Source organism: Cupressus sempervirens, chromosome 10 (assembly GCF_028749045.1).
Source record: "Cupressus sempervirens isolate cs-2001-9-10 chromosome 10, ASM2874904v1, whole genome shotgun sequence".
Classification (NCBI taxonomy): Eukaryota; Viridiplantae; Streptophyta; class Pinopsida; order Cupressales; family Cupressaceae; genus Cupressus; species Cupressus sempervirens.
Window position 1 is genome coordinate 546,024,138 of NC_143127.1, and position 13,172 is coordinate 546,037,309.

Here is a 13,172-nt window from a genome sequence, read left to right on the forward strand (position 1 = left end):
TACTCTTGGGCTCGTAATTGACCCCATTTTGCACTCTGAACCTCATGACTTTCACATTTTAGCTCTAATTTGTGATCTATCAAGTGCTATGGTTTTGTCTTCTTGTTGTTGAAAAATTGACTCATCATATGCTTATATTAGTCAATTTCTCAAGGGGTCACCCATATATGTCATCCCTACTGGAGCATGTTGTGGCTTTCTCATCAGCTATTCTTTGACAGAATGCTCTAAATCACATTGTGTCAAAGAGGGGCAAAATGTAGATGCTCAAAAATGGTTCACATCTACTATTTGATCACATTTTCATACTAATTTGTCTCGTTTCCATACTCTAATAACTCTAATCTTTTGGAAAACTTGATCATATCTCATTGTTTGTATCCTCTTTCACATCAACTGCAAGTCATTTTGAAACCATTTCAAATCAATTTGAAATCACCCCTAATTAACTTGGAATTACTTAAAATCAGTCATAATCAACCCATAACATATAAAAAATCCCAAACCCATCATCATTTGTCCATTCCTAGGTATTTTTGTGGCTTTTAGTACTGTGGAAACCTATCAATCTATCAAATCTTATCAATTTGGCCTTAGAATTGTCATGGCTCTCAGTGCTAGGTCAAATTATCATTCATGTCATTTGATCTTTGACATTTTCAAGGCTCTCAATGTTAGATCATGGCATCATCAAACCAATTTAATTATATTGACTAAATCCATCGATATTATTATGATCAACCTTATCACTCAATCTTGATCCTGTAGCATTTACAATGTTAGTTAAATGTTACATATCTTTAATTCATGTCATGTGTCCTTGGCATGTTATCAATTTTAATCAATCAATCAATTTGACCATGGCTTTGGTCTATCCATGATCATCCTAGTCAATTTTTGTCATCATTATGCCTCATAAAAGGATACTGTCACATTTATTTAATCAAACTGGCCAATCACCTACTAATTTTCTCTATAGGATTAAACAACCCATAATTTAATCCTATCATTTCACTAATTACTCTTCTTAATTAACTTCCTCAATTAATTAATTTAATTAATTAATTGGTTCATCATTCACAAACCATGGAAATTCTTAATTTCCTAAGTCATATTTTCCTCCATTAATTCCATTTTCACTAATTTCTATTTTGTGGAATAAAGGATTTTTAATTCAAATATTCCATAAAATATTGACATCATCATGATACATGGGTGTAACACCTCGTGGATTTTCCATTGACACATGACTAAGATATTTCATAATCCAAGATTCTTATTCTCTTATGCAAGTCCATATTTGGCTTCATTCGTCATAGATTCTTGGCTTTAAGTGGGCTTGAGGTATCATATGATGCATCATAGATTCTCTTCCACATTTAGCATTGTTTGACTTCCAAGCATCATAGAATCCTACACTTGGAATTTTGTGACATATGTGTCATGGATTCTCAAAGGAATCTCTTGCCACATTGCATATCTATGGGTGACAAATCCAATGCTCTCACTTTATGTGTTGATTATAAAATGAGCATTCTTCCTCTCATTTTCAGTCCGAATTCTTGAGTTCTTGAGTCCCTAGTTTTCTCATCTTTTGCACTCTTGCTCTCACACTAAAATCACAACTTCAAGTATTCTCATAGCATTATCATCATCATCTTAGGATTTTGCTTCATAATTGTGTGCTCTGTATGCAATTTTGGCACTACATCATTTAGAGAAGAAAGAAGGACATGGGAGCTACAAATGAAAGAGGGAGTTTTAATATTGTTTTTCTTCCTTTCTATTAGTTTGGCTTTCATGGTGGACTAGAGGGTGCTAGCGTATGTTTATTGAGTTTTTGATTTTCTCATAGTATGTTATGCATTAGCCCATTTTCTAGTCCTACACATTGTATGTTTGTAAATCCTTTTGCAAGGTGGAATTAGCAGTCCTTATTGCTCCTAATAGGGAAGATCATCAAAAGTGATCATTATAAGACTTAATAGGCTAGCTTTGTACTACAATACTAAAGCTTGTGACCATTATTCCTACCCTAGTTTTACTTTCTATTTGGAAGGTTCCTAGGTCACAAAAATTGTGTGTCACATGTGTTATGAATGCTTTAATGTTTTCAATTTCTCATGAATGAAATTAGATCAAAACTCACATGAAGGATTAATTTCTAATTAAGGATTAAGTTTTATTAGTTACTGATTCACCCCTCCCCTCTCAATAACTTAGCCTTTCATAATATTTCTAGCAGAATATTCCATTACCTTTAGACTTGATATGAACTAAAAAGATGACCTGGTTGAGCAAGACATGAATTAGGTAAAGGCATCTAAAAGAAGTCAATGGTAGTAGAATCCCTGGGCCTAGAAGTATGGTATAAACTATGATTAACTATCTTCACTTCATCATCATAAACAACCTTAAGATATTTATGAATAGGTGAAGCAACATCATGCATGGAATTTAACCATGGTAAACAAAGCTTAACTTGAAATTGATCAAAAGTAGGACCAACAAAAAAAGTGACATTCACAATATTTCTGCAAAGTTTAACTAATAAATTAATAGAAATAAATGATGGAAAAAGAAAACCATTAAAAGTTTGAATCCATACATATGATTTATCATCAAAATCACATTGCAAAATTTTCAAAAAAATATTTTCTTTTGTAATAACATTTAATAAGGAGCTAGGATCAACAAGGCAACCATGAGTAGGTATCTCAAGAATCTTAGAATAAATATAAAGGGGACCATTAGGAGCTTTAATAGTCTCAAAATCATCAAAGGTAATAAAAATTTCATGAGGTTATAGTTTCTTAGGCTGTTGTCAAGTTTTAGGTTGAGGCTTCAATTTTTCTTTAGATTTCAATTCAGGTAGAGTTGAAACTTGAGATTGAAGTGTAGGTTGAGATTGAGGTGGAGATATAGATGGAACCACATGATCCACTTGATTAACCACATGATTAAGATCATCCATCTTCGAATCATACACAATATCCATAGAAGATGCTAAGCAATAGTATTAGTATCATGTATAGGTAAAGGATTTGTATAGATTTGAAAATTTTGATTAGGAGGAGAAACAAATTTATTCCCACTACCATCAAAATTATCAATAGATAAAGCATTAGAATGAACTAATTCATGAACCTTATGTTTTCAAGAATAGAATTTCTTAGTATCATGACCATTTTGGTGATGATATTGACAAAAAGCTTTCAGATCAAAAGATATAGCCACCATTGTATCAGGTAAAAGAGGTCAAATAGGAGGTAAAGTAATAATAATATCATTAATTAACAACCTATTCATAATAGAATGTAAAGATTTAGAGAGAGGAGTAAACTTACAATTCAATAAAAAAGAAGTGGATGCAAAAGTGGTGTTATGAGATGCGACAATAACTTGATCAACAACTTCATTTGATTGTTTATTGATCTTGATATAGTTGTTAAATTTTTCAACTTTGTTTGGATTAGGAGCAGCATCACTTTATCAAAAGGAATAGGAGCCATTGGAGTGGTGCTCTCAAATTAAATCACTTGTAATTAATAATGAAGAAGCACCTCACAAAGTTGTTGAAAAGAAGTAAATTCAGTAAGAAAAATCTTATCCCTAATATATTTTTGTAAATTTGAAATAAACATACATTGAATATGAATAAACAATGCATCAAATCAGTCAAAGAAACTTGTTGGACAATTCTTTTCTAAAATTGTTGAATAAAAGCTTTAGCAATTTGAGGAACTAAATGAATAGAATAAGGAGTCAAAGAACAAAACCATTGTAATGTCTTGTCACAATAGGTTTGAGCAAAAAACTTCACTAAAATTTGATGATCATAAGCATAATCACTACAAAGGATTTGAAATGTTTTAACATGATGAATAGGGTCTCCCTTATCATTATAATTCTTAGTCAAGGTATATTGGCTTGCTAAGGAATGGGAGTACAAATAATATCCTAAGATGAATGACTTCCCTTATCACAAATAGGGATTCATAATAGAATGTAAATATTTAGAGAGAGGAGTAAATGTAAAATTCAATTGAAAAGCAGTGGATGCCGAAGTGGCATTGTGAGATGCAATGACAACTTGATAAAAAATTGCATGTTCTCATTTATTTATCTTCACATACTTGTTAAATTTTTTTAACTTTACTTGGATTAGGAGCAGCATCACTTTTATCAACAAGAATAGAAGCTATTGGACTGGTTCTCTCAAATTGACTAACTTATAATTGATAATGATGAAGCACTACACAAAGTCGTTGAAAAGACACAAATTTATTATACTTTATAGTGGTTTTCCAAAGTTAGAATGAAAAATATGGTTAGTTGTACTTAGTCTAGTTGACCATCTCTATTTGAAATTGATATTGAATTGTATATTTTCAAGGAAGATAATACAAAGACATTAATAGAATGATTATTCATTCTGAATCTTGTCTCTTCTTTATTATTTTTTATTTTCTAAGATTTGGTAGCAAAGTTTATTGAATCCTATTTATAATTCTTTTTTGAAATATATTTTAGTTTATGTTTTACTGATAATCCAATAGTTTATGTAAATTCTTAATGTGGATGGAAAGAATTATTGTTTATCACAAGAACATTTTTATAAGAATGATATTTCAAATTGAACATTGATTTCTTTCCATAAATTATTGAGATAGATCTGGTAGTAAATGTCAATTTTTTGTGAGACAAAAACCCAATAGATAAGGCACTAGTCATCATAAGAGTTGATATAGCTTGGAATATCCACATGGTGTATTCATATAAATATATCTTTTCAAGTTTCATTGCTAAAGATTTGAAAGTGAGTCTATGCTTCATCCATGGAGTTTTAGGGTTTGATAGACTATTTATTTGTCATCCCTTCTATTATCCTTGAATTAGAAGAATTTAAGGAAAATTATTTTTTTTATGTTGGAATTTATATTGGGAATTGGTAGTTGGAGAGAGAAAATGAATTTCTAGGTAAACTCGCCTAAATTTTGTAGAGTTTGAAGTGAGAAGACATTGCAGGGTCTCCTCAATTGACCCTATTAAAATTTTATTTAGTGTACTTGCTACAATTTTTAGCTATTTCCTAGGCATTCTTTTCTTTTAAAAGGTTATTAAAATTTTGTCAAATCAAGACCCAATAACATGCTAACACTGCTAGGAAATAAATATATTACATCAATGTTGTTTAGTTCAAGTTTAAGTGTGCTCCTGTCAGATTAGGTGTCTTATTATTGCGATAGAGTCTTGTTCATCTGGTGTATCAGGAAGTAGTAAGATCAAAAATTGTACTATAAGTTTTTGTTAGGCTTTAAGTTCTTATTGAGTAACATGAACAATGTATAGTAAGTCTTATTTTGGCATGATGTTTTATCATCTTTTGATGTGAGGTGTTAACCCTTCAAAGTATAGATTCATAAGCTTTTTCATTAAAATATTTCTTGTAGTGTGTGGTGACTCAGTCAAGGTTTAAAGTAACTAGTGCTAATATAAAAGTGTAAGAAAATGGATGACAAGAGAAAAAATACAAATTCTTACATCAAATAAAATCTTGAGGTCCCATTATATATAGACTTACCACCAATTGGTCAAAATACTTTGCCTAATAAGAACGGAGAACCTATTCACACATAGAAACCTCAAGATAATTTATAGGACCATTCCCAATACCAGTTCTACCATGCCCAAAATACAAGGGCAAAAACACAATTTTGTTTTTTTAAAGATAAAAATAACTAGGTTCATTAGGGTACAAGAGTTTGATTTGCAAGTGAAGGAATAGGTTTACTAAATTCATCTTAAATTTATCATCATGAGAAGAAATCCATTTCTATAGTTAAATACTTGTTATTAAATTGATATCAACTTTTGATTTTGTTATTTCATGAAGGTTAAACAATATTTTGAAATTGTTTAGAATAACAATATAAATTAAATATGACTACAAAATAAAATAAATCGAATATCAAAATTTACTAATCTAACATTAAATTTACTAAGATTTTAAAATTCTAATACTTACTAACAATATAATAAAAATAAAAATAAACATATGTATATTTACTCAATAAACTCTTAACTATCAATCAATATTCAACTATAAAACAATTTAATCATTTAAACATTAATCTTGAATGAAATTTAAAAACTTTAAATAGAAACTAAACTATCAAAATTTAACTATCATAAGTTCTAAACTAATCATAATTTATAACTAACCTTACAAAAACTTTTAAATAAAAAATCAAACTAAACTAAATACTAACTAAAAATTTAAACTAAACCTAATTAATATAACTAACTAACTTAAAAACTTAATAAAATTAACTAACATATACTAAATCCCAAAACTAACCAACTTACCAATAAACCCACTTATTCCCCCCCTCCACATATTACATCCCTTTTTCTAAACTCATGCACTACCCAAACTGTACTCACGTTAGTCTTGTCCCTCCCTTGCCATGCATGAGCAGTCCTATGTTGGATGCTCAAAGGGGATGGATAAAGTGTTTGTTTTTTTATAAAAATAAAATTTGTTGACTTAACTAACTTCCCTCCCAAACATCTGCCATCCACCAAACCTATTAAATGAAACTTATATTATATTTTTTTACTTGGTCAAAAAAGCTTGTGCCAAAGGGGATGGGAGTAGCATTAATGACTAAAAGTTTTATAGGTAGACTTTAGGATATTTAGGATATTAAGTTATATAAGTTATTAAATTATGCAATTTTCTTGTTATTATATATATTTTTAATTTCTAATTTAAAATTTAAGAATATTCTCAAGAATACCCTCTGTTGCAATGTGACATTTAATCCCAAGCCCATACAAAATCCAGAGGGCTTTTGCTCTAGGAATGTTTTTTTTTTTTTTTGTCATATATTTTTGTAAGTGTTGAAATGCTAAGAACAAAAGGCATAAATATAAATATTTGTTTAAGTATGAATACCAATTTTATCTATTATTCAAAGGAGGGTATATATATATATAATGCTATTGAATTTTGCTAAAACATAGTTAAGCCAAGAAATTGAATAACTTCTTTAAACAACATTGCAAGATTAATTTTTGTTTTGCAATAATCATGAAAATGAATCTACATTCATAACATAATTTTTGTCTCAACATATATGAAAATTGAATTTTTCCTAATTAAACATCATCATTTCATCTTATTTTTGATATACATCCATATAACCGAAAAATACAAAAAAAAACTCATGAGAAGCGATATTACTCAATCACTATTTTATTGACAACCTGATTCAAAGGCTCTGCAAGGAAAGAACCAAGAAGAAAACTTGACATCGTTGTCATTACAACAAAGTTTTTAAATACAATTTACATAGGATTCCAATCCCAAAATTTCAACAATCAAATTAAGTTTCCTTCATGGCCCTTAACAAGAGACCCATTTCATTTTCTATAATACATCGTTGAGGTCATGGAGGGAATGAAATTGACCAGGTGACAAAACAACATAACAAGAAACTAAATTAGACATTCATATCCATACTAGGTTTTCACAACAGGATTCAACATTGTATCAAAAACTAGGGAAAGGTGGATTTTTCCAACACGAGATGTTAGACACAACACCAAAACAGGTGCCCAATCGAGGCTATAACACAAGAAATTTTATTTTTCCATTCTTACATTCCAAAACTCATACATGGTTTGTGCTGACAGGTGTAATCACCTAAAAATGGTCATCTAGACTATTAGCCCCCTTTTCAACATTTTGGCTAAATTAATTTAATCACTTACCTAAGCCAAATTGCTAATAATCAATTTATTTGATTATAACCTATAGTTTGACTATGCTATCCTAAGTTCATTATTTGATTAAAAGAACATGTCCCCTTTTAATTAAATAAAATACCCCATTCTTCTAACCCACTTAAAGTGCACACATAAAGTCCTTTTTCTATTTTGCAATTAAAAGAAAAGGCTTTGTGACTTTTGTCTTATATGACAAGTCAACTTATATTCTATTGGTTGATTTGTGTGTGCACATGGATCACTCCTCTTTTCGAAATTCACCGTTGATCATCCACCATCTTCATCTTGATCTCCACCATCCATACATCTTTAAAAGGGAGAGAGCTTTCCCCCTCAATCAATCCATCTTTTGAACATTGTTATGCTGTAGGTTTTCTAATAGGTTTCTTTGGAGCTTTGTGGAGAACTTCTCATTTCTTGTCTCATTCTCTCATTCCATCACATTAGCATAAGATCATATGGCATTCTTAGCATAGTTGCATTTTAGTTTAACTTTGATTTCTTGCAATAATATCACATAGTTTAAATATTTGGTTTTGTAACAATCTCATACATGCTTAGTATAGCTGCATTTTGCATTATCATCTTAGCTTAGTTTTCATACTTGCATTGCATTCTTGAGGGATTCCTTGAAGATATTGGCACTCTTGCTCTTGTCTCAAAGAACCTCCTGTTGCATGGTTTACTAGCAAGAAGTACATTTCTAAGGCTTGGCTGAGAGCCTTCATGCTGAAATACTAACTCCTTGCACTCCGTGGATAGGGAGCTCTAAGTCGGCATCCAAGCATTCCAACTCATGGAATCATTTGGATAGAAGGGTTTAGAGTGTGACACAAATCGAGTGTACAACAGGTAGGGGCCCATAACACCCTACCCTCTCTCCCTCTTCTCATCTTGAGAAGAGACTCTAAACTGTTGGAGTCCAACTAAATACTTTTCCCAAAATTGGCCACTTCTGCCCTATCCAAGGGTGAGTAATGCCAAAACACCCATACAAGAAAACTTCAAAATTCAAGAAAAAATATGAAAGAAAATCATTCAAGAAAACATGGTTTCAATCCTTCCCAAGCATACCCAACATACATACAAGCATACTAATAAACAACACAATAACATAAGCATGAAACAACATGAGCAATATGAAGAACATGAACAACATGAACAACATGAACAAGGAGATGAAGAACTCCTACCTTCACAAAGAGGTTATGGTAAAATGATCAAATTAAGAAGAGCTTTTCCTTCCTTCCCTTCAATCTTCCAAGACTCCTCTCTAAAAGTAGAGATTGGGTAACAACCAAAACTACTCCAAAAAGGGCCTCTAGATAAGATCCAAACTCAACCACCAAAAAGGGCAATAACTTTCCCCACTCACTTAAAAATCTAGAAGTTTCTAACTCAAGCAAACCTAAGGTTAACCTCTAAGTGGAGTTGAGGTTATTCAACTCATGGTAGCAAATTTCAATTTTTGCACTAAGGCAAAAATAGACTTTTTGAGTGACCTCAAAAGTCAAAAAAAGGGGCTAGGGTGGTGGAAAATGCCCCCAACCCATACCCATACCCCTTGGGTATAAATATTTCATGTTTTAAAGCCTTAGGAATTGATTTGGGACCAAACAAATGCTAGGAATATTTAGGACCATCTAACAACTCCAAAATGCAGATTAAGCACTAATCCAGACTAGGGGTGACTAAACTCAATTAAAAACAAATTAGTGAAAATGACACTAACTTAGTCTGACTTAGGTCCAAAGGTTATACATATAATCGTAGCTAGCATGCTAAAATGCATAAACAATTCACGAGTGTCAAGCGACACTATAAAAATACTACTACGAAACATTAACATTTACTAAATTATAGAAAGACACATTCATACATCTCACAATACAATTAAGATACAAAAAACAAGGTTTCCATAGTTGGCACATAGGGATCAGTTCCATTCTTTTGTCGAGTTTCTCAACTAAAATATCCTGCACACTCATTGCACCTATTAGTAGCCCCTTAAAATCACATGCACATATGTATATATATATCAGGAAATCACATAAATTAAAACATACATCTTTCAAATCAATCAGGTTTTCTCTTATCCTACTCATATTCTTAATCATTACAATTTCATAATCAATGTGTAAATCATGCATTGACTTATTTCATCAACATACATGTTCATAAAGCATTAAATGATGAACTCAAATATCTAAAAGTAAACATCACACAACATGAAATAATATAATATGTTCAAGGCATCAGATAGTGTCTTGACATCTCGAGTCATAAGTATCAAAATAATAATGTATCACTATGCTACGATGGGTTAGGGTGAGGCCTCACAAGTTCATATTACAAAGGGAGGTTTCATCCCTAAGTTTTGAATCTAAGAATATCCAGCTTTTGAGTGAACTATTTGTAACACCTTTCCAAGAGGAGCTAGCTTATCAGGATAAAATGGTATCATCTATGGGAGATGTTATTTTTAGATATAGTGGTTCTAAAAGGGTAAATCAACATGTGATACACAAGAGTATCTAGTCAAGTAGATCTCACCCAAGGCATGTCCCTTTTGCCAAAGTAAACCTCATTGACCTAAGTGATCCCACAAAATTAGAAGCAACTACTACATATCCTAATGACTTATTACTTGAGGTAGAGGCCCTTAGGAAAAGAGTGATTGAGGAAGATGCCAAATGTATATGTTCAGCAAAAGAAAAAAAATATATTACCATGAATTCTTTGATTGAAAGAGAGGGTTTTCTCAAAAGAATGGCTAAGCTACAAGAGAAAAATAAGACACTAGAGGATAAATCCACCTCTCTAAATTCAAATCCTTTTGGAGATGTGGAAACAATGATATCTAAGTTTCATGGATATGAATGAGCTCTATAAGAAAATGAAGGTCATGTTGTTGCACAAATTCATTCATGCAGGCCTATTGAAGATAAAATTGAAGCAAAGATGAGTGATCTCACCACTAGGGTTGCTAATAAGGGTAAAAAAAAGGTGACTAGTGTTAAGATACATTAAGTAGTTTATGCATCTAAGAATACCCTTACCATGTCTAAATTAGATATGGAATTAGAGAAAGCTAAGAAAGAACATGAGGATCTAGCCAAATAACTTGAAAAAGTGAAAAATGAAGGTCAAACAATTGAGATGAAGAAGATAATTCATTTCTTAAAGTTTACTTCTGGTTTGAATATAGGACAAAGCCAATCTTAACTAGGAATACCCTTTGGTACTAGTTTTGGTCCCACAATGAGAAATGTGTGTATCTCTCAATCTAGTTTAGCTTCCTTCTCTACCATAACAAGCTAAGAAATTGGTGGACAAGAAGGAGAGATAAATGTTCAAATTCAAGTTGTTAGACCTAGTTCAACAAGTGCTTTAGGTATTGAAAAGAGACCTATGTATTGTTAGGGTTAACCTTAGATAGAAATAATAGTTACATGCAAATATAACCAATATCAAAAAATAATAGATCACACATAAGAGAAATAGAGACACCAAGATTTAATTTGGTTCACCCAATCCATAGGCTATATCCACCAACAACAAGTCTAATATTATTATTATCTAGTGATTACAATCCATAATCCCTTATAGCTCAATACCCCCACAAGAAGCTACAATATCACCATTACATTATGAAATCCCTAACCCTAAGCCTTTTTATATAATATTGTTCCACTTACAAAATTAGGGCTAGAATAAGTTGTTCCATAGAAAAATAGCAGCTGACACCTTTTCCAATATAAGGTCAATTTTGGTTTTGGGGATGCTACCCCCAAAAAATCCCTGTGGGGGTGTTCCCCCTCAACCCCACCCTATACTACAATAGGGAGAGCACTTGGGATGGTTCCCCAAGACCCCAAAGGGGCACTACCTCTTGACTCCATTATGGGGATGCTGCCCCAAAACCCCCATAGAAATAATATAGGGAGAAAATTTTGTTGAATAAATCTCTTAGTCTAATTAGGCTCCACATAACAAAAGGCATATGGAGAGATATAAGAAAATATATTTCCTAGGAATCCCTAGCCATCCAAATCACATTCAAAATGAACTAAGTGACAAAGCTACTAGGTTTTCTGGTAACAATGCCATTACTTGAGAGGAACATTTTAGAAAGTTTAAGGACATGCTAAATGACTATGACCTTGAGCATACAAATGTGGTGATGAAATTGTTTGTACATTCTCTTATTGAAGATACCAAGCTTTAGTTTAGAGAACTCCCTGATGATAGTATTTCCTCCTTATATAACTTGGAGAAATGTTTGAAAGAGAAATATGGTGATAAAACCAATTCTCATTTTCTATTAAATGAGTTTAACACTATTAAGAAGAATCTAAATGAGTCCACTTTTGAATTTAATGTTAGATTTTAGAAGGGAATGTACAAGCTCCTATAAATTATGAGGTTGGATGAGAGTGTACATTTAACAACCTATTTCAATGCTTTTGACAACAAGATGGTATACATATTGAGAGATAAGGATCCAAAAACATTAAGAGATGCCTTCAAGGTGGTTGTCAACATTGAAAACAATAGGAGAGCTTCATGAAAATTAGGAAGAAGGGATGATCCTAAACTATTCTATCCTTGTTGAAATAAGAAGTCTAAGGAAGAAAAAATGTATCAAATGTTGAACTTATAGAAAAACATGAAGCCTCCAACTAGAAATGCCAACAAGACAAGCAATGGTGATAGACAACAGTATAATAATTTTAATAAACAAAATAGATTGTAAAAAATTCCATGTAATACACAATGGAAAGATGGTAGGCTCATAACCAACCTTCCACAAGGAGCTACTAATAAAAGTGTTGGCAATATGGTCATATATATATGTCTTTAGTGTTGTTATTTATAGCAACATATATTCAACATTTCATTTATGCATTTAGTGTTAGAAAATTTTCTAAGTGTTAGATAGTTTGCAATAATACAAAGACATATGTAATGTGTACATACAACACACTTTGAGCTAGCTTATGTACAATTAAGAAAAGATTTATGAAAATTTCATGATGTCATGGTTAAGTGTGCATATGTGTATGGACAGTTGATGTGAGTTATAGTAAAAATACCAATGTGGGTATTTAATGGTTTAGAATAGAGAATGGTAGAGAATTGAATTGTAAGATTTAAGGAATTATTTTGGTAACAAAATAATTAATAAGTCACGATGAGCTGAATTTGTGGATATTAATCCATAAGTGATTTTATATCATGTCAAGCATGCGAGGACATGAATTCTGACTAAGTATAGAATTATGAATGCACTAGGTATAAGTAATGATCTTATCTTATGTAGTTAGATGTGAAGTGGTATGATATGCAAACTATTGTATAGATGACTTGAATGATGT